The sequence below is a fragment of the Amborella trichopoda genome, chromosome 2 (assembly GCF_054954075.1).
Source record: "Amborella trichopoda isolate Santa Cruz 75 chromosome 2, AtrichopodaSantaCruz75HAP2 v2.0, whole genome shotgun sequence".
Classification (NCBI taxonomy): Eukaryota; Viridiplantae; Streptophyta; class Magnoliopsida; order Amborellales; family Amborellaceae; genus Amborella; species Amborella trichopoda.
The window spans coordinates 53,217,700-53,238,580 of record NC_142337.1 but is presented as its reverse complement, the minus strand read 5'-3'; the positions used below and the strand labels follow the sequence as shown (position 1 = coordinate 53,238,580).

General features: G+C 33.9%; 2 long non-coding RNA genes and 1 other non-coding gene across 4 annotated transcripts; 1 reads left to right on the top strand and 2 right to left on the bottom strand.

Moving 5' to 3' along the window:
• Positions 1-322: 322 nt before the first annotated feature.
• LOC18424968 ((R,S)-reticuline 7-O-methyltransferase) lies at positions 323-2,598 on the top strand. Its single transcript, XR_016050659.1, has 2 exons — positions 323-1,102; positions 2,067-2,598. It is a non-coding gene; the product is annotated as a (R,S)-reticuline 7-O-methyltransferase (transcript).
• Positions 2,599-4,159: 1,561 nt separating this feature from the next.
• Positions 4,160-6,650, bottom strand: LOC148783342 (uncharacterized). The gene is made up of 3 exons (XR_016050660.1): positions 5,706-6,650; positions 5,206-5,613; positions 4,160-5,085 (listed from the first exon to the last, which is right to left on the bottom strand). It is a non-coding gene; the product is annotated as an uncharacterized LOC148783342 (long non-coding RNA).
• A 9,437-nt stretch (positions 6,651-16,087) lies between these two features.
• LOC110007027 (uncharacterized) lies at positions 16,088-18,039 on the bottom strand. Of its 2 annotated transcripts, XR_002280523.2 has the most exons (3): positions 17,846-18,039; positions 16,714-16,794; positions 16,088-16,294 (listed from the first exon to the last, which is right to left on the bottom strand). It is a non-coding gene; the product is annotated as an uncharacterized LOC110007027 (long non-coding RNA). The 2 variants fall into 2 exon arrangements; XR_016050396.1 differs by lacking the exon at positions 16,088-16,294 and having other exon boundaries at positions 16,500-16,794.
• Positions 18,040-20,881: the final 2,842 nt, after the last annotated feature.

Below are 20,881 nucleotides of genomic sequence, written 5' to 3'. Positions count from 1 at the left end.
TCCAGCATTTTGGTATTATAACTTGGATGGACTTGACCGGGTCCTTGATAGACGCAACCAAGTCTATATGAATGACACTGACTCAGGATCCGGCCAAGTCCGGATTTTTGATTTTGAACATTGAGGTTTTACCAAATCGTTCTTGTTTTCACCACATTTCAATCTCAAATTGAACAATGAAGTAAATGTGAAAAGCAAATGATGCTCCAACTTTCATATGCAATAATTTCAATTTTGCGGCCATTTAAGTGACTACAAGAAGCATGCCAATCAGCGGGCCTCAAAATCCCTATATATATATATATCTACACACACAGACATAGATGAAGAGAAGGATACAAGAGCATAAAGAAGATGAACATTCAAGATGAGGAAGTTGAAGGCCAGGCTGAGTTTTGGCAGCTCACTCTGGCTTTCATCGACTCCCTTGTACTAAGATGTGCAGTCGAGCTTGGCATAACCGACCTAATCAAAGCCAACAATGGCGAGCCAGTCACACTCACACAGATTGTTGCTTCCCTCATGTCACCTCCTCCAGACACAATTGCTGTCACAAATCATGCGCTTCCTCACTAGGAAGCATGTGTTTAGTGTAGAGGTGAGGCAGGGTGAGGCCTATTATGGTCTCACTCGCATCTCAAAGTGGTTAGTGGGGGCCAAGGATTCAGGTCTCGCACCCCTGTTGATGTTGGTGAGCCACCCCACCTCCATGAGGCCATGGTATTGCCTGAGCCGGTGTGTGAAGGAAGGGGAGAGGGACGCTTTTAAGAATGCCTATGGGAGTCGGTTATGGGAGTATGCCTCAGAGAATCCTGAATATAATGGCTTGTTCAACGAGGCCATGGTTAGCAATTCTAGGGTCATTCGCCAGGCTTTGTTGTCCGAGTATGAGTCAGGGTTTTCAGGCTTGACAACGTTGGTTGATGTCGGGGGTGGAACAGGAACAACATTGAGTGAGATAGTGAAGGCGCATCCGCATATCTCTGGCATCAATTTCGACCTCCCCCATGTTGTGTCGACTGCACAGGACTACCCTGGCGTGGTTCACGTTGGGGGTGATATGTTTGTTTCCATACCCCATGCAGATGCTGTTTTAATGAAGGTATATGCAGATCCCCTCTCTCTTAGTGCGTGTTGAAAATAAATTAAACGGTGTGCTGAAAATTTGTAGTTCTTCAAAAATTTGAGAAGTCTCGTTGCTATCCAAGAGGAAATTTATGATAATTTGAAGTTTTTTTAAAAAATAGTGGGGCAGGGAGTTTCTCAATTTTTTTCTTTTTTTTTTTTTTTTACCAATAAACCTTACAAAAACTCCAATGACCAAAACACTGTTTTCAGAGTCGGCCTATGAGACAGGGACTCAGCCTATGGGCGAGTCCGAGTAGGATATACCAATTATATATATTTTATATATCGCCTTTTATAAACAGCTGCGTGGCAGTCTTTTTGGCTATTATTCACGCCTCAGCCTTCTCATGTCATAAGTTCGAATGTCTTTTATTTTATTAAAAAATAAAAAATAAGCCCTGACTAATTTTATTAAAAGTGTACATGTATGACCATGGGGTTTCAGCCTATTGAAGAGGGCAATAACCTTTATCCAAGACGCTACTTAAGCATTTGTGGTAAGAATATGTATTTTCTATATATACACTTTATTATATTTTGTTATTCTCCATTTTCTTTTCTTTTTTTAACACGACATGAAGTTGGTCGTGTAATTCGTCTCAGTAAGTATCCGAGGACCATGACCGAGTTAATTTTTTGAACCTTGGACCAAAATGATCAAATTACGCTTCTCAATTTTCCTTAGCTAATGTTTTAACCCTTTGTACTCCGTACCTTTCTCAAGGCTAGTGTATCATAGTTAGATCGGGGCCTAGAATATTTTTTTCTTAATTGTGGGTTCGGGAATGCCACATATTCGAATATGGGATGTGGTGTTGAAATCGTTAACCTTGTAACCAATCAAGCCCATAAAATCCCAATGGCTTGGTCATGTTTTCGGTATTGCTTGATTTCTTGTTTCTTCCGATTGATTGGTTTCTTGTTTCTTCCGATTGCAGTGGATATTTCATGATTGGGAGGATGAGGAGTGCGTGAAGATCTTGAAGCAATGCAAGAAATCAATCCCTAAGAATGGCGGGAAGCTGATAATCGTTGATGCAGTTTTACGACCAGAGGAAGACACCAGTTCCTTTGCCGATTCAAGGTTGGCATTCGACCTCGTCATGGTTACACTCTCGACAGGGGAAAAGAACGGACAGAGAAAGAGTGGAGAGATGTATTAAGTCAGGGAGGATTTGGTATACGCAAGATTGTCTCACTCCCAGCTCTCCAATTTATCATCGAAGCTTACCCTCAGGAGCATTGAGATCCTTGTCCTTGGCATAGTGAAGGACAATTGGAAAATAATTTTTATGTACTTTTTTCCTTTTCTGGTTAGGTTTCAAGGAACTGAATCTGAATTTGCAGACAAGTTGTGGAGCTTTTATTTCTATATTATGGTAAATGAAGCAAATTGTAATAAGGCAGTTTAAGTATTTTATGTTTGAAATATCAAATAGACTCTTTAATATAGTTTCACACAATGTTTAATAGAGTGTATGGGTACTGAATCGGTCTCTAATTGGACTATTTTATACCACCAATTCCGATGCAGATCGCCCTATTCAGGGAGATCCAACAGAAAATAAGAAAGAAAAATTGAAAATATTGATATTGAATAATCCTTTTTAAAGCCTAGACTTCATTTTTATTAGTTTTAAAATAAATTTTAGTCTTGTTAAATGTATTAAATTGTTTGTTAATAATTTGAAACTAAAAAATCTATGTTTACAATTATTTTAAAATATTTGTTTAAATTTTAAGCGATGAAATCTCATGTGGGAGGGACGTCGACGTCCATAGCCAAATTAATAGAGGCGTATACTAATTAGTGACTTGACGGGGAAGTCATTGCTAAGATATGAGGCCCCCGTATGTGCTAGGGTTTTCTTACAAACAAACAAAAAAAAAAAAAAAAAAACGAGAAAAAAGAAAAAGGAAAAAGAAGGACGCGCTTGTTTTTGGTGAGAAGAAGAAGAGAAAGAGAGGGTTATGGGTTGAGATGACTTTTTGAAACATTGCCGATCCGATATGGAATCAGACGATTTGGGGTATCGGTGATACCACACCAGATCGAATATCAGTGGTATCAGACGGTTTCATTTCTTTTTGATTCTTTTATTGAGATCTGGGTTTTTTTTGCATCATTAGAGGCATCATCACACCATCAACAAAAATCGCCGATCCAATCTGGAATCGGGCGATCTGGATCAAGTATCGGTGGTATCTGACGGTTTCATTTCTTTTTTATTTTTTTTATTGAGATCCAGGATGTTTTTGCACCATTAGAGGCATCGTCACACCATCAACAAACATACTTAGATTTTTTTTATGGAGATTCGGGTTTTCTTTGCACCGTTAGAGGCATCATCACACCATCAACAAACATACCTGGCTTTAACAGAATCGTTACACCATCAACAAACATACTTGGCTTTTACAGAATCGGCATCAACAAACATACTCGGCCTTTACAAAATGGGCTTTTACATAATCGTCACACCATGAACAAACATATCTAACATTCACCGAATCAACTTTTATACCTGGCTTTTACAGAATTGTTACACCATCAACAAACATACCTGGCTTTTACAGAATCGACATCAACAAACATACCTGGCTTTTACAGAATCGGCTTTTACATAATCGTTACACCATCAACAAATATACCTGGCTTCTACAGAATCGGCTTTTATACCTGGCTTTTATAGAATCGTTACACCATCAACAAACATACCTGGCTTTTACAGAATCGGATTTTTTATTTTTTTTATTGAGATCCAGGTTTCTTTGCACCGTTAGAGGCATCGTCACACCATCAACAAACATAACTGGCTTTTACAGAATTGGATTTTACAGAATCTTTACACCATGAACAAACATACCTGGCTTTTACATAATCAGCTTTTATACTTGGCTTTTACAGAATCGTTACACCATCTGTTTTTATACCTGGCTTTTATAGAATCGTTACACCATCAACAGAATCAGCTTTTATACCTGGCTTTTACAAAATACAGCATCGTTACACCATCAACAAACATATCTAGATTTTACAGAATCGGCTTTTATACCTGCCTTTTGCAGAATCGTTACACCATCTACCCATCAACAGAATCGACTTTTATACTTGCCTTTTACAGAATACAGAATCGTTACACCATCAACAAACATACCTGGCTTTTACATAATCGGGTTTTAGATAATCGTTACACCATCAACAAATATACCTGGCTTTTACAAAATCATCACACCATCAACAAACATACCTGGCTTTTACAAAAGCGGATTTTGGATTTTTTTAATTGAGATCCTGGATTTCTTTGCACCGTTAGAGGCATCGTCACACCATCAACAAACATAACTGGCTTTTATAGAATTGGCTTTTACAGCATCATTACACCATCAATAAACATACTTGGCTTTTAAAGAATCGGCTTTTATACCGCTTTTACAGAATTGTTACACCAACAACAAACACTTTTATACTTGGTTTTTACAGAATCGTTACACCATCAACAAAATCGGCTTTTATACCTGGCTTTTACAACATCGTTACACCATCAATAGAATCGACTTTTATACTTGGCTTTTACAGAATTGTAGGCTTTTACAGAATACAAAATCGTTACACCATCAACAAACATACCTGGCTTTTACAGAATCGACAACATACCTGGCTTTTACAGAATCCGCCTTTACACCTGGCTTTTACAGAATCGTTACACCATCTGTCCATCAACAGAATTGGCTTTTATACCTGACTTTTACGGAATCAACTTTTATACCTGGCTTTTACATAATCGTTACACGATCTGCCCATCAACAAAATCAGCTTTTATACATGTGGCTTTTACAGAATCGTTACACGATCTGCCCATCAACAGAATCAGCTTTTATACTTGGCTTTTACATAATACATAATGGTTACACCATCAACAAACATCTGCCCATCAACAGAATCGGCTTTTATACCTGGCTTTTGCAGAATACAGAATCGTTACACCATCAACATTTATACCTGGAGTTTACATAATATAGAATCGTTATACTATGAACAAACATACCTAGCTTTTACAAACTCGGCTTTTATACCTGGCTTTTATAGAATCGTTACACCATCTACCCATCAACAGAATCGGCTTTTATACCTGGCTTTTACCGAATACAGAATGGTTACACCATCAACAAACATCTGCCCATCAACAGAATCGGCTTTTATACCTGGCTTTTACAGAGTACAGAATCGTTACACCATCAACATTTATACCTGCCTTTTACAAAATACAGAATCGTTACACCATCAACGAACATACCTGGCTTTTACAGAAACGGCTTTTATACCTGACTTTTACAGATTCGTTACACTATCTTCCCATCAATAGAATCGGCTTTTATACCTGGCTTTTACATAATATAGAATCATTTTACAGAATCGGCTTTTATACTTGGCTTTACAGAATCGTTACACCATCTACCCATCAACATAATCGGCTTTTATACCTGGCTTTTACAGAATATAGAATCGTTACACCGTCAACTTTTATACTTGGCTTTTACAGAATACAGAATCGTTACACCATCAGCAAACGTACCTGGCTTTTATAGAATCGGCTTTTATACCTAGCTTTTACAGAATCGTTACACCATCAACAGAATCGGCTTTTATACCTGGCTTTTCAGAATCGGCTTTTATACTTGCCTTTTTCATAATCGACTTTTATACTTGGCTTTTATAGAATAAAAGAATACCATCAACAAACATATCAACAGAATCAGCTTTTATACATGGCTTTTACAGAGTACAGAATCGTTACACCATCAATAAACATACCTGGCTTTTACAGAATCGGCAACATACCTGGCTTTTACTGAATCGGCTTTTATACCTGGCTTTTACAGAATCGTTACACCATACTTAGCTTTTACAGAATTGGCTTTTATACCTGGTTTTTACAGAATCGGCTTTCATACCTGAATTTTACAGAATTGTTACACCATCTGCTTTTTTACAGAATCGGCTTTTATACGTGGCTTTTACAGAGTCGGCTTTTATACCTGGCTTTTACAGAATCGGCTTTTATACCTAGCTTTTACAGAATGGGCTTTTACATAATCGTTACACCATACTTGGCTTTTAATTGTTACACATCTGCTTTTGCTTTTGCTTTTTTACATAATCGGCTTTCATACTTGGCTTTTACATATTTGTTACACCTGGGCTTTTACAGAATCATTGCACCATCAACAAAATCATCGTTACACCATCAACAAAATCGGCTTTTATACGTGGCTTTTACAGAATCGTGGGCTGTTACAGAATTGTTACATTACACGCGAACAAAACTAATGTAACTTGAGTTTTTCATGTTTGCCGTCGTCCATGCCAACTTGTCCTGCCCCCCTATGCATAACATTTCAACTTGCTGCGCCTTGTGCCAATGTCTTTTATGCGGTGTCGTGCTCCCTCATCTTTTCGTTGTGGGGCAAATGTTTTTTTTGTCCATCACTCGTCGACTTGCAAATGGGTATAACCCATCAAAAAATTTATTAACATGTAAGTTAATAACGTTATCACGCATTAACGTTAATGAGTTTCTAGATATTAACATTAAAGTGATTAATGTGTCATTAATAAAAAAAAATTTGCTTTATTATAACGTTAATGGGTATAACGTGTAACTTATTAACATTAAAGTTATTAACGTATCGTTAATAGCTCAAAAAAGTTAATAACATTATCACTCATTAACGTTATACCCATAATTTGTACTCATCGAAAAAGTTATTAATATTAAAACAACAAAAAATAATATCAATACTAGTCTATTGACCATGAAAAAAATTACTAGTTTATGGGACATTTTAAAATAAAAAAATAACATTAGTCCAAACCACTTTAAAATCTATTTTAAAGTTGCTTTGCCAATTATCCCACATTGCAAGTATGATAGTTATATATTTTTCTAATTTTATTACAATATAATAACAAATTTATGTTTCTAAATTCTATACTTTTGTAGATTTATTTATTTGTAAGGGACCTTTGTGTATTATTAATAATCACAGATAACAAAATCTTGTATTTTATTTGTTTATTTATTTAAATTATAAATTATATATTGTATTATTTTTATTTTAGTTGTATTTTTTTTTTTTTAAAATGAGATGATATTATAAGACAAATTTTAAATTTATTCATAAAAGGAAAGAACATCTCAATATTCGCATATTGATGCAAGAAATGAAATTTCATAATGTAGTACCCCCATTTCTTATTGGATTCTTAAAAACCAATATTTATAATGGTTTTTAATAAATTTTTTAGATTTTTTTTAAGGCCGAATTTGACCAATTCCCAATCCAAAATTGCGATTCACCGATTCGGATGGGTTTTTGGGGTGTTCGATCAAAGGCACCAATTCATATTTTAAACCACTGGTTGAGATAGAATAATAATATTGAGGAAAGAAAAAGAAGCACTTTCAAATGTTTCTATGTGACCTCAGTAACAATTAAATTACATGTGATCTCACTTTTTAGCCGTTTGATCTGAATCAAACGGCTACGATTATTCGTCCTACAATGTCACGCCAAACAATGTTTTTATTTTTCATTTTTTTTTTAATAAACAGTTTTGGATCAAATTTTGGGCATCCCACCATAAAATTAGGACGAACTTGGGGAAAATAAGAAGTAAATATTTCATATAAATATAAATAACCAAAATACCAATATTTTATTTTATTATTTTTATCATGTGCACCCCTAACAGATCTATCTATATCCCGAATTTCGTTTCAAAATTATTTGTAGAAGAAAAATAAAAAATATAAAACTATGAGTTGTCTGATCAAGATCTGACGGTTAAAATTCAGCCTATAAAGGCGCAAAGATAGATCAGAAAGAAAATTCAGCCTTCAGCGAGTTATCATTGGGTCCATGCACATTGACTTGTAACTATCTAAAGGAGGAAAAAGTGCCCTCCAAAACAATGTCCATGATTCTATCCTTAACAATAACATCGACGATATTAAAAACAAAAGAATCCCAAATACACCATAAACCCCGAGAAGAGCGTACTGCATCTATCCTAGCAAAACTAGTGGAACCCCGTCCCCAAATAAACTGCACATATACATGACATCTGGGATTAGGAGCTTTGTTTATTGAAGAATAAGGATGTCCAGCCTCTCCTTCCTCCTCCTTTTTTTCTGCGCTCATTCCCTAAACCTAAATATTCCAACTAATAATTTTCGTGGGACTTTGATGATCAGCCGACCCTGGCGATGGGGTAAACATTGGCAGACCCGGAGTTATCATCATCACCATTCAAAATTAATGGATCACAAGATGGAATAGCCATGTTCCCCACACCTCTCCTAGCCATTAAGGTTAGGCCACGTTGTACTTTGGGTGGTTCTGCCATTTTCGGTTTGTTTGAAACTGAATCTTGATGGCTCATCATTTGGAAATCCAGGGAGGGCAGGGGTGGACAGTGAGGGTAATATTATCCTCTGCTATGCTGCCCCTTGGGGGAGTGGTGACCACTAACCATAACCATGCATGCGAAGATGGCAGAATCGTTATAAAGATTTGGAGGGAGAAAGATTTGGGGAATAGTTTGGTCTTTGAAGGAGAATCTATCCATGTAATCAATTGACGTAATTGTGTGTCAATACCTCTTTCGCGGCTTTGATCCTTACGGTTAAAAATTATGGATCTATCTTCGGGCTGCAGTTTTTCTTTCAAACATGTTTACAGAGAAGCTAATCTCATTGCAGATGATTTGGTTAAGAAAGAAGCTTCTTTAGATTCATTGGTTCTATCTTCTCAGTTGTTTTAACACTCATTGCAATCACCTAGTTTATTTAAAAATATTCGATATTGTTGTCAAAAAAAAAAAAAGAAGCACAAGGTGCATTGTATGCATCTGTATGTTTGCAAAAGCCTCGAACGGCTGGCCCAACAATGTCCACTATACAATGGAAATAGATCACAAATTCGGTCATGGTGTACGAAAAACCATACTTGAACTCAGAATTTCAAGACTCAGCTTGAGCTAGACACTCAGCCCTGGCCAGAGGCTAGTGAGTGGACTCATCTAAACCCTGCAAACGCTGAAAGTCCTTGATTTTTTTTTTTTTAAAAATAGAAACAATATTAAAAATGAAATAAAAATAGAAACAGTCGAACAAAATAAAAACCTAAAAATTCCAAATAAGTGTAAAAAAGTATGTGGAACATGGATTTAGAAATTGATTTATAATTGAGGACATTTTAAAAAATCCAGAAAAAGAAAAAAACAAAAATATAACATACAGTCAAAAGGCAAAACAACTCACCAATCTTTGTCAATAACAATCAAATTACATATAAAAATTTTATATATCAAATCTATATTTTTGTATATTTCTAGAATTCTTTTATATTTTCAACATATCCTGAGTTGTACGGAGTAACTCGGGATAACTAGGCTTGCCCAGGTGGCGAGGCGAGTACCAGTGGACAACCAAGTCTTGAAATGGAGCCTTACCGACACAACGGAGGTATGAAAGATGGTTTTTGAAAAACTGGCAAACTTTGGCCTCTTGATCACATTGGATTTTAGTTTTTGATCGAAAAGAAATTGCATAACTTGGAAAGAGGGCTAAAAAGAACTAAAATTTGAAACTAGTTCAATGAATTTTATTTTTCGTGAATTTTGGTGGAGGAGGAGGAAGAAAGTGGATCGTTATTTTCACAAAAAAAAAAAAAAAAAAGAAGGGAAAAAGAATGGTGCGATTTGCCTTGAGCGTAGGGCTCTAAACAATCAAATTAAAGCCTACCTTCAAATAGTATCGAGAAATATGGTTTCAATATTAGAAATCTTAGTGATAGCTTTAAAATATATTTTTATCTTTATTTATAAAGTTTAAAGCTTCAAAAACAGTGTAGATCGACATATCTATGAAAACTCAAAAATCATAAAAATTGACGGTCACAAAAATGTGTTACAAAATACTATATTTCCAAAACTTGAAATCCATTTTTTTTCTCATGTCCGTGCATCTTGATGTCGAGATGATCAATTTGAGGATATTTAAGCATCAAAACAACCTCTTCTAGTAAAATTTTTAAGGTAAGCTTTAATTTGATTATTCAGAACCTCGGCTCTATATAAACTTTTCCAAAAAACGAGACCTCTTGAACTTTTCGGTTTTCCTACCCTTGCATGGAGATGTTGATCTAGGAAATCACCACAATCGCACAATCACCTTCGGTCCCTAAAATTCACCAAAACCCCTAATTGCACCCAAGACATCTGATATGGATATTTAGTGAAATGATCCAATCCCACTATAGTCAAGTCGCTTATGGGTAAAATAGCCTCCTGAAGCTACTAGAAGTCTCCTTTTCCACTTTAAACTTAAAATAAAATTTTAAAGAATGGAAATTCATTATAATTCTGAATTTCTTACCCAAAAAAAAAAAAAAAACTACTTAAGAAGACTTCCCTGATTCCCCTCTTACGAAGTTACCTTGTTTACCCAAACACCGGTCGAAAGTCTTCTTTATTGATAAATAAAAGGGGAATCAAAATGGTATGAAACCAATTGTTAAACAGTGATAAAAAAAATCACCTAATATTTTTTTTTATTTTACTTATTTGTTTGGGGTCTTTTTTGTCACTAAATTATGTAACTGGTACAAAAGCAAGAAAGGGAATATGGGACAGGCAATTTTTCTTTCTTGGTTAGAACTCTTCTCTTTCTTTAAAAAGTTCTTTCTAGGGTTTACTTGGGTTATGGTTAGAAAAGAAAAGAGTTTTTTTTGTCCATTTTAGTGGAGAAATTGTATGAGCTTGTATTGCTCATGTCTTTAGATCGTCCAAAATAAAACGAAATAAATCGTGGTTTTTGGGTGATCACAATAAAGTAGTTATGAAGAAAATAGTTTTCGATAAATATTGCAAGCTTCGATCTGATTCATGTGAGAAGTGTTAACTGTTAAGTGTGGATCCCTCAGTAGGCCGATTTTTACCCTGAACATTTGGCTGCTCTTTGATTAAAGGAATGATAGCATGATGACAATAAAAGGAAAAATATTTGATCCAACTTCAAAAAATTAATTTTGATTTAGTGACCCTAGTTAAATTAATTTAAATGGCAGGGTGCATCCCTCCCCTAAGGAACACAAGTTTTGTTCCTTATGACACTCTAAATTCTGTGCACCATTAATACAAAGTCAATTTCTCCAAAAGAAATAAAAGAAGATCAACATTTTGGTTTGGATTTGAAAGGATTATTGAGTTTATATATTCGGTATTGAGTGTGTGATATTCAGGTTAAATTGGGGTTTCGGGTATTTGAACTTCCAACACTAATAGTTCGATAACACTCATTGTTAGGAATTGAAGTGGTTTGGAATTATTATGAACCAATTATTGTGAAAAAAAGTGGTCCAAAACTAATAGTTCTCAATTGCTCAGAAGCCAAAATATCACAGGATTAATAATCATATGTGTGCGGTTTGTATAGAGCCGAGGCTCTAAACAATCAAATTAGAGCCCACCTTCAAATAGTATCGAGAAATGTGGTTTCAATATTGAAAATCTTTATGATAGTCTTAAATTATATTTTTATCTTTAATTATAAAATTTACAGCTTTAAAAATAGTGTAGATCAAGCCGATCCATGAACACTTTAAAATCATGAAAATTGACGATCCAAAATGCGTTACAAGATGCACTATTTCCAAAACTTTAAATCCATTTTTTTTCTCATGTCCAAACATCTTAATGTTGAAATGATTAAGTTGAGGATATTTAGACATAAGAACAACCTCTTCTAATAAAATTCTTAAGGTGGCCCCCGGATTGATTGTTTAGAGCCTAAACGTTTCCCTAATTATATTAAGATATAATATATAATACTAAGATCTATAATAATATACCAATAACATAGATAATATCTTATTGTTTTATATATTATAAATATTTTATGATTTACAAATAATAGTAATTATATAATATATCTTAATATAACATTTAAATAAGGGAAAAGTTTACATAAGGTTGCAACTTTAAAATGTAGAACTATGGATGCACATCAAAAATCTATTAGAAAAAAATGTTTTAATATTGAAAGCCCTCTAATTGATCATCTCGTATTCGAGATGTATGACTATGAAAAAAAAAAAAAATATTTTGAACCCCATAAATGGTGCATCTTACAAAACAGTATCTAGACCGTCCATTTTTCAATATTTTCATGTGTTATGGATCTACTTGATTTCAGGCATTTTTTAAGTTTGAAATTTTCTAATTAGATATGACAATAGATTTTGAGATAATATTAAGATTATTTTACATCAAAATTATATGTTAAGATAAAATTTGAAGGTACGCCTTAAATGGATTGTTTAAGGTTGCAACCTTATGGAAACCACACCCTTTAAATAATAGATATTAAATATGGTCAAAAGCTTCAATTTTTTAAGGAAAAAGTTTATAATAAAGTTGCAACCTTAAAATGTAGAATTACATATGCACGTCAAAAATCCATCAGAAAAGGTTGTTTTAATGCTGGAAAACCTTCTAATTAATCATCTATATGAAAAAGAACAAAAAAAAAAAGGAAAGATTTTGAGTCCCAAAAATAATGCATCTTGCAACACATTATCTAGACCATCCATTTTCAAGATTTTCATATGTTTACAGATCTACTTGATTGTAACTATTTGTGGAGTTTAGAATTTTATAATTAGATATGAAAATAAATTTTGATATAGTCCTAAGAATTTTTTACACCAAAATTACATGTTATGATAAAATTTGCAGGTGCACGTTAATTGGATTGTTTAAGGTTGCAACGTTATAGAAACCACACCCATTTTTAAACGGGTGCAGTTGGCATACGTATACATCTGTAGGTGTAGAGGTAAGGTGCACCTTCAAATTTTATCATGGTATATAATTTTGATGTAATTCTTATGATTATCTCAAAATCTATTTTTTATATCTAATTATAAAATTTTCAATTTTAAAAAACAATTAAAATCAAGTAGATCTATAAACATATGAAATCTTGAAAGTGGACGGCGTAGATAATATGTTGTAAAATGCACAGACTTAAAACCTTTTTATTTTTCATAGTCATACATCTCGATGTCAAGATGATCAATCAAAGGGTTTTACAACATTAAAACTACCTTTTTCGATGGATTTTTTACACGTAGTTCTACATTATAAGGTAGCATCCTTATATAAACTTTTTCATTTTAACACACGCTTTATTTATAAAAGGAAAAAGTTTATATAAGGTTGCAACCTTATAATGTAGAGCTACGGATGCACCTAAAAAATCCATCGAAAAAGGTAGTTTTAATGTTGAAACACCCTTTGATTGATCATCTCGACATCGAGATGTATGACCATGAAAAATAAAAAGATTTTAAGTCTCAAAAATAGTGCATTTTACAAAATATTATCTACACCGTCCATTTTCAAGATTTTTATATGTTTATAGATCTACTTGATTTTAACCATTTTTTAAATTTAAAATTTTATAATTAGATATAAAAATAGATTTTGAGATAATCCTAAAAACATTTTACATCAAAACTATATACGGTTATAAAATTTGAAAGCGCACCTTACCTCTACAGCAACGGATGCATCCGTACGCCAGTTGCACCCCTTATATAATAACTTATGGGGGTTCAACCTGATCGGTATGGCCATCGATTACTAACATGTCTAGTCCTATTCAAGCAACTCAGATTTTCAGATAAACAATTAATTTGATCGCCAAATTCAAAATAGAGAAATGATCCTATAGGACCCTCTTTTACCCATGTGTGTAGGACCCCCAAAAGATCACTATTAAAGTTGGTACGGATATCTAAAAAAGTCAAGTCCCACATCCATATGATAACTTTTCTAGAGATCTGTGCCAACTTTAATGGTGATCATTTGGGGTCCTACACACATGGATGGGAGAGGATCATATAGGATCATTACTCTTCAAAATAATGATTGACCCTATTGACTCTATTTGTGATTAAAACTATGTAGAGTTTTTTTCTTTTAGTATATTAGGTGATGACATAGCTTAAATATAAATTTTATTCCATGATATAAATTTAAATCATTTAGATTTATTATTTGGAATTTTAAAAAAAGAAAATTACATAAATATTCGTTATAGTTTCCATCATTACCAAAATACCAAATAGTTTCAGTTATTACTGAAATGTCTGTTTTTTTCATTTCATAACGAATTGTTTTTTTAAAAAAAGCCATTTTACTTTTTGTCCTTTTTTGAACAATTGAAATGACTAGAATTTCGGTTTTTCAAAAATCAAAATGTACCTCATTTCGGTTCTTGAAAAATCGCAAATGGCCTCGATAGTTTAAAAAAATTTGTTCTCTTCTATGCATCTTGTGCTTTGTGTATGTGATTCTCAAAGCTACTCCTCGATGAGTCTCAAAAAAACAATCTCTCACAAAAGACCGTGCTCACTACATTAGACTCTGCTTCGCTGAACAAATAGAATCAAACAACCCCAATGCCTTGGACAAAGAAGTTTTAGACGACTTAACCCAACATTTGTTAGGTGATTCTTAGTTGTCTTTCGTCTCAAACGAAAATCCCCTAATGGCTAGGGTTAATTCCCTTGGCTGCTTCTTACAAAAGGATGGTAATCCCAATTTTCAATTTACACAGTTAAACTCTGAAGATGAATTTAGGGAAAGTGGATGATGAGTCCGCAGAAGGTTCAGCTCTAACCCTAACCCTATATGATAAGTGCTCATTGGGTTTTTGCTTGGTGAGGCCCATAATACAGATATTTCCTTTTGCAAGCAACCGACCGCTATGCCGAGGAAAGAGTCTTCCAGACACTTACTCCTTCATATCCCTCGAATTGCTTCACACCCGAAGATACTGTTTGGCTTGCAAGAAGCTACGGTTGGTCGAAACAAGTGATTCTCTTGACCCACAAAGGAGTAGTTTTTACTGTTTTTTTTTAAGACTCACACAGGAGTAGCTTTAAGAATCATATACACAGACCACAGGATGGACAGAAGAGAACAAAAGTTTTTAAATTGTCGAGGTCATTTTCGATTTTTGGAAAATTGAAATGAGGCACATTTCAGTTTTTGAAAAACCGAAAATACAGCTGTTTTGGTTGTTCAAAACCCGAAAAAGGATAAAACAATAATTTTTAAAACATTTCATTATGAAGCTAAAAAACGGACAGTCTTGTAATAACGAAAACTATTTGGTATTTTGGTAATAATGGAAATTATAATGTATATTTATGCACTTTTCCATTTAAAAAAATAGTTTTCAAAATTATGCTTATAAAACAAAATTGTTTTAATCAAGTCTTAAGAATTAACCTTTTATATAAACTTCTAGCCTTTGAAATAAATATCGATAAGTAAAATGAATGTGAAGTATACTTAAATTGAATATATTTTTTTATTGTTTTCATAATGTGTATCTTTTTTCAGAATTATGAAATTAGAGATATATTTTCTTTAAGGAAAAAATTTATATAAGGTTGAGGCCTTAAACAATTAAATTAAGACACACCTAAAAAATTCACTAGAAGAGGTTGTTTCAATATCGAAATACTCTCAAATAGATCATCACTACCTAGAGATGTGTAGAAGTAAGAAAAAAGAAAGAAAGATTTCAATGTCTAGGAAAGGGCGCATCTTGTAATGCATTATTTGGGGCATCAATTTTCAATAATTTAAAGTATTTATAGATTTGCCCGATCTATATTATTTTTTAGGCTTTAAATTTGTAATTAGAGATGAAATAAATTTTCAGGCCATCACAAAGATTTTACTGCTAAAAAATCATCTTTCCGACACTATTTAGAAGTACATCGTACTTTGATTATTTAGGGTCAAGAATGAATAATAGAGTAAAGATAGAGTAAGCTCTTTTATTAATTCTGTTCTGATTTCGACAGTCCACCTCAGTAGAGTTAATTATAGTTTTATGGTACTTTGTCCCAATTAAATTATACTTTGGTGCAGATGATTTATGCACATAGGTCACTAGAATAGTACCTACTATAGCTTAAGTACTACCAGCTGCAGCAACTGATGCGGCTATTTTCATCTTTTCTTCGTGCTTGAGGTTTGATTGTTATTCACCATGGTAAAAGATTGATCACCCTAAACCTAAAGAAAATTCCAATAGAAAATGACACCAATTGAGACCAACTTTTACTAAGGGGACTTGCCTACATAACTAAGAAATTGAAGTCAAGACAACAACTGAAGATGAAAACATTTACGTGTATGCCCAGTTGTTATCAAAGATGTAAAACGTTTAGAATGAGAGCATAAGAAGTTGAAGTAAAATGAATCAAACTTCGTGTACAGGTTTAAATAGAATCAAACTTCTTGTAGAAAACTTAAACTTATTGTACAAATCATTACATTACCCAAATTCACCCTTTGTACAAAGACCAGAACTAACAGTACCATAGACCCAACCAACCAACTCTTCTGCCCTACGAGAATTTATGAAGAATTAACTGGCTTTATTACGTCCCAAAGGAACACAAAAGAGCAACAACCAAATCAAGAGATCACACCTTTCAATTCCTGCACGAGGAGGACTTGAATTGGTGTGCTCAAAGGTAAGTACTTCCTTCGATAGCAAGATGTTCCAATACCTGCAGAAATAATATATGCACTGTTAACAAATGGACTTTAAATTACAACCATCTCAAGCCATCATTTTTGCCTTTAAATGCACAAAACGATGAGCTTGTTCTATTTATTTAGATGAATAATATTTTGCCCCCAGCTGCTACCCAGACAACAGCTACTTATCGGTAGCAAATTCTTGGACTATTGCATCTACTGATAAGTTCATATTACTAGGATTAATGAGTCCAGATTACAGAGCATTACACTATATCTATTAGAAATCAACTGCAGTTGCCTTTATTCCTCGAAAAGTTTTCTCAGCATATAAGGTTTGATTGATGCCTTCTGTAATTGTTTTGCGCTGTTATTTGTCAAATAGGTAAAGAGAGTAATAGGTTTCACAAGTAGGTCCATAGTCTAACTACTCATGCTCGTAACAAAATTGAGAATATGTAAGAGTAAACATAAAAAGTTACATGGTTACAAGAAACTGTAGCAGCTGAGGGACTGCAGAAAAGTCATAATTCACAAATTAGAAACAACTTTTTGACGTTGAAGAATTAGAAACTTGTTGGTAAAAGTTCTAAATTTACCCATTGTATTTTCAGAACAATTAGAACTTTGTCTTTTTAAATAAATCCAAAAGAACTGTCTTAGAAGTGTTGTTTTTCTAGAATCAGAACGATCAAAAGTTTCTCCTTTCAATAAATACGAAACAACTGTCTTAGAAATTTACCTATTGGATTTTCAGAACATTCAGAAGTTAAAATTGGGTATTGATATTCCCTACAACCTATTTAACATCAAAACCCCATTAGATGTGGGTAATCTACAACAAAACAAACTTTAACAGCAAAACCCTGTTTAGGTTTTAGAGAGAGAGATCAATGAAGCTCCAATCACAATGTCTAGAGATAGACCAATATCATCTCAAAATTGTAGAGAGAGATTAAAACTATCAGAAGATTTAATATTATCCAAAAACACCACAAGAAAGAGTTGAGTAATGCCAGTATTAGGAATTCTAGAGAGAGAAACAAATAGAAGAAGACCAAGAGAGATGGATGAACGTACCTGGTATCTTTCTGACCAAAGCTAGAGAGCAAGGCTATTTGATGGCGAGAGCGGAAAGTTAGGGGCAAATGGCAATTTATGCATTTGGGAGAAGGGGAAAGAGAGAGAGAGGGATAGGGGGACAGGGCTTATGTTTATTAGAGAAGGGAGAAGGGGAAAGAGAGGGTAGAGCTCCTTGCTTGGTTTACGAGAGAAGACAATTTTTAGTGGGAGATACAAAGAAAGTTTTAAAGAAAAGACGCTCGTGAAATATTTTCAAATATTATCTATCAAGGCAGATAATAGATTTTTCATTTTTTACCACGCATAATGGGTTTAGTGAGTTTTGGAGAAATCTCGTGCTATTAAAATGTACCAAAACAACATAAATATCATACTTTTTTGTAATTAATTTTCATGTAGTACATTTTAAAAATCAAATCGTTAAACATCCATATTTATTCGATAGAGCATGTACTTGAGGGACCATAAAATCTCTTAATTTTTCACATTGTGTATTAATATTTTGACTTTTTTTTTTAAAAAAAAATGTTAATAGGAAGATTTTATTAATAATGAATCTATAAAGAGGAAGATGTAAAGAAATTCTCTACTTCCAAGAAAGACTAACACAAAATTCACCAACCATGACGTAACCCTAAACCAATATTTTAACTTTCTTTTAAACTTTATCTCATGCCACCTCTTTTTTTTCCCCTAGTTCCTTTGTTTTTAAACCTCCTACCAACCCTTTCAAGATGTATTATAATTGCCACGTACATCTAGGGAGCAGCTCCTACAACATATTTTACATTGGGTTGGAGCGTTGGCGAGGCTTTCCATTCCTCAAAATTTAACACAGCTACTAATTCAATATCATGTGGCATGGCTGCTACCTCCTTTAGTTTTCTTCAAGCTAAAAATTGATATGAAATCCGGGTAGCTCTAGCTATGGAGGAATCATTAAAAATAATGCACGTGTATTTATTGTGGCTTCTACAGCCCCATTAGGCAGTAACTTTAATAACACAGTTGAATTTTATCCATTGGAGTAGGGGATCTCACTAGCAGGTGAAATGTATTGTCTACCTATTGTTATTGAAGAGACTCCAACTTCCAAGCTTACCGTTGATTCCATGGGTTGTCATTGTAGGCCTCTTGGAGATTGGCGCAATGGTGGATAATTGTACTTACTAAGCTTTAATCTTTTGGTGAAAATCATTGGAAGACCCTACCATCTAAAGAGAGGCCAACATGGTTGCTGATGCTTTGGCCAAGGCAGCAGTTTCTATGAATGAAACAATGGTGTAGGCTGCTTGCCCCTAGATTTTGTCACCCCTTTCATTTTGTAAGATTTGTTCATATAATTCTGGGGAAGATCAGATGGGGATCAAGATCAGGTTGCTACACAATTTTAAATTTATTTTTGTTGATTTTAGTTTTAGAGATGTCGGTAGATTTTTTGGTTTAGTTTTAGGAATTATAATTAGTTTAGAAGTTAGGGTCACATTTTGTTTTGTTTTTTTAAAAAAAAACTTAATTTGTTATTTTTTGTTAAGGTGTCTTTTTTTTTATTTTTATTAAGGTTAATTGTTAGAAATATAATTAGTCTAAGATTCTTTGGGTTAATTTGACAAGTCTTTTTTTATTAATTCATTTTTGTTGAGTTATTTTAGGAAGATGAAATAAGTCCGTTTACTTTCCTTTAATAACTATTAATTGAGTTGGTACTTTCTGTTTTTGAATAAAATATTTCTTTATCTTTTGAATAAGGACATGATTCACGTGATATTAAACCACCTATTAAGATTAATGTTGAAGTGGTGAACTTCCATTTTTATAGGGAGTTTTAGAAAGCAAATTGCAGGGGAATAAAAAAGGAAGCACATACAATGTATTGGGATGATGGATTTTTGGTTGAATGAAAAAAGCTTACTGTAGAGAGAGAGAGAGAGTGAGAGACCCGTTTCTATGAGTTTTTCTTTTATGTGCTCTTGTAGTTCTTGGTGGAGGACTCAGACTCCCCACGTTCGTGCTTCCTTTTGCTGATTTATTAGATGTTTTTTATTTCTCTATCTAAAATGCAGTTGATTTACCGTTTATTGGTGGGCCGGTAATTTTCAACTACGTCAGGTGGTATCATAATATCAGTCGATTCTTAGGGATCATGGTGTTTGTCGATAGGCATCATGGCTCGTGAACGTGTCCTATAGCTGGGTATCGAGAATGAGCCCATCCTTAAGAGAGCGAGACCTCTGAGACACTGAGATAGAATATTTGAGTCGACAAGTTGAGGAATTGACCCAATGCTTTGCACAAAACACAGTACCGACATACTATGATGACGATAGTGAGTGGGAAACTGTCTTCGAGTGCCCGTTCTATACACACGCTTGCCTCGACAGTCCCATAGTTAGGAGAATAAATCATAGGATTTAGTTGATCTACATGATTTGAAAGGGAACAAGGTTGATTTTGGTGGCGTCGTATCGAAGATCGACAGGTTATCGTTTGGGATTTGCCCCCAATTTTCTATACATATTTAGATGAAGATCAATGATTTGTAGGAGATCCAATATGTGATAATGTTCAAGATTACATGATTAAACAAATATTTGACGAAGAAGAAAAAAGAAGGCCCCAAAGAAGAATCCATAGGTTGAATTGGTTCAACTGTTGAATCTAGTGCTCATATCAAATATACACACGTCGTATGTCTTAAGCTTAAGTTTAAGCAATTTCAACAAGTTTGTGGTTGAAAAGATTCGATTGACCAACAATGACCTTTTCCATGAGACCTTTTCATTTTCAATGCACGATTGTTGCGTAATGATCAATGTAATAACCCATAAGTCCCAAGATCGTGTTTACAATGTTTCTAGTTGAAGAAGATTACAAGGATATTGAAAAATTCATCTTAACGGATTTCAACACTCTGATCGAATTTTCTCCAACCAGGGGAGAATGATGCATATCAAGATCCACTTGTTACAAAATTTTAATTTTAATTTTAGTTTTGTTGATTTTATTTTTAGAGATGCGGATAGATTTTTGGGT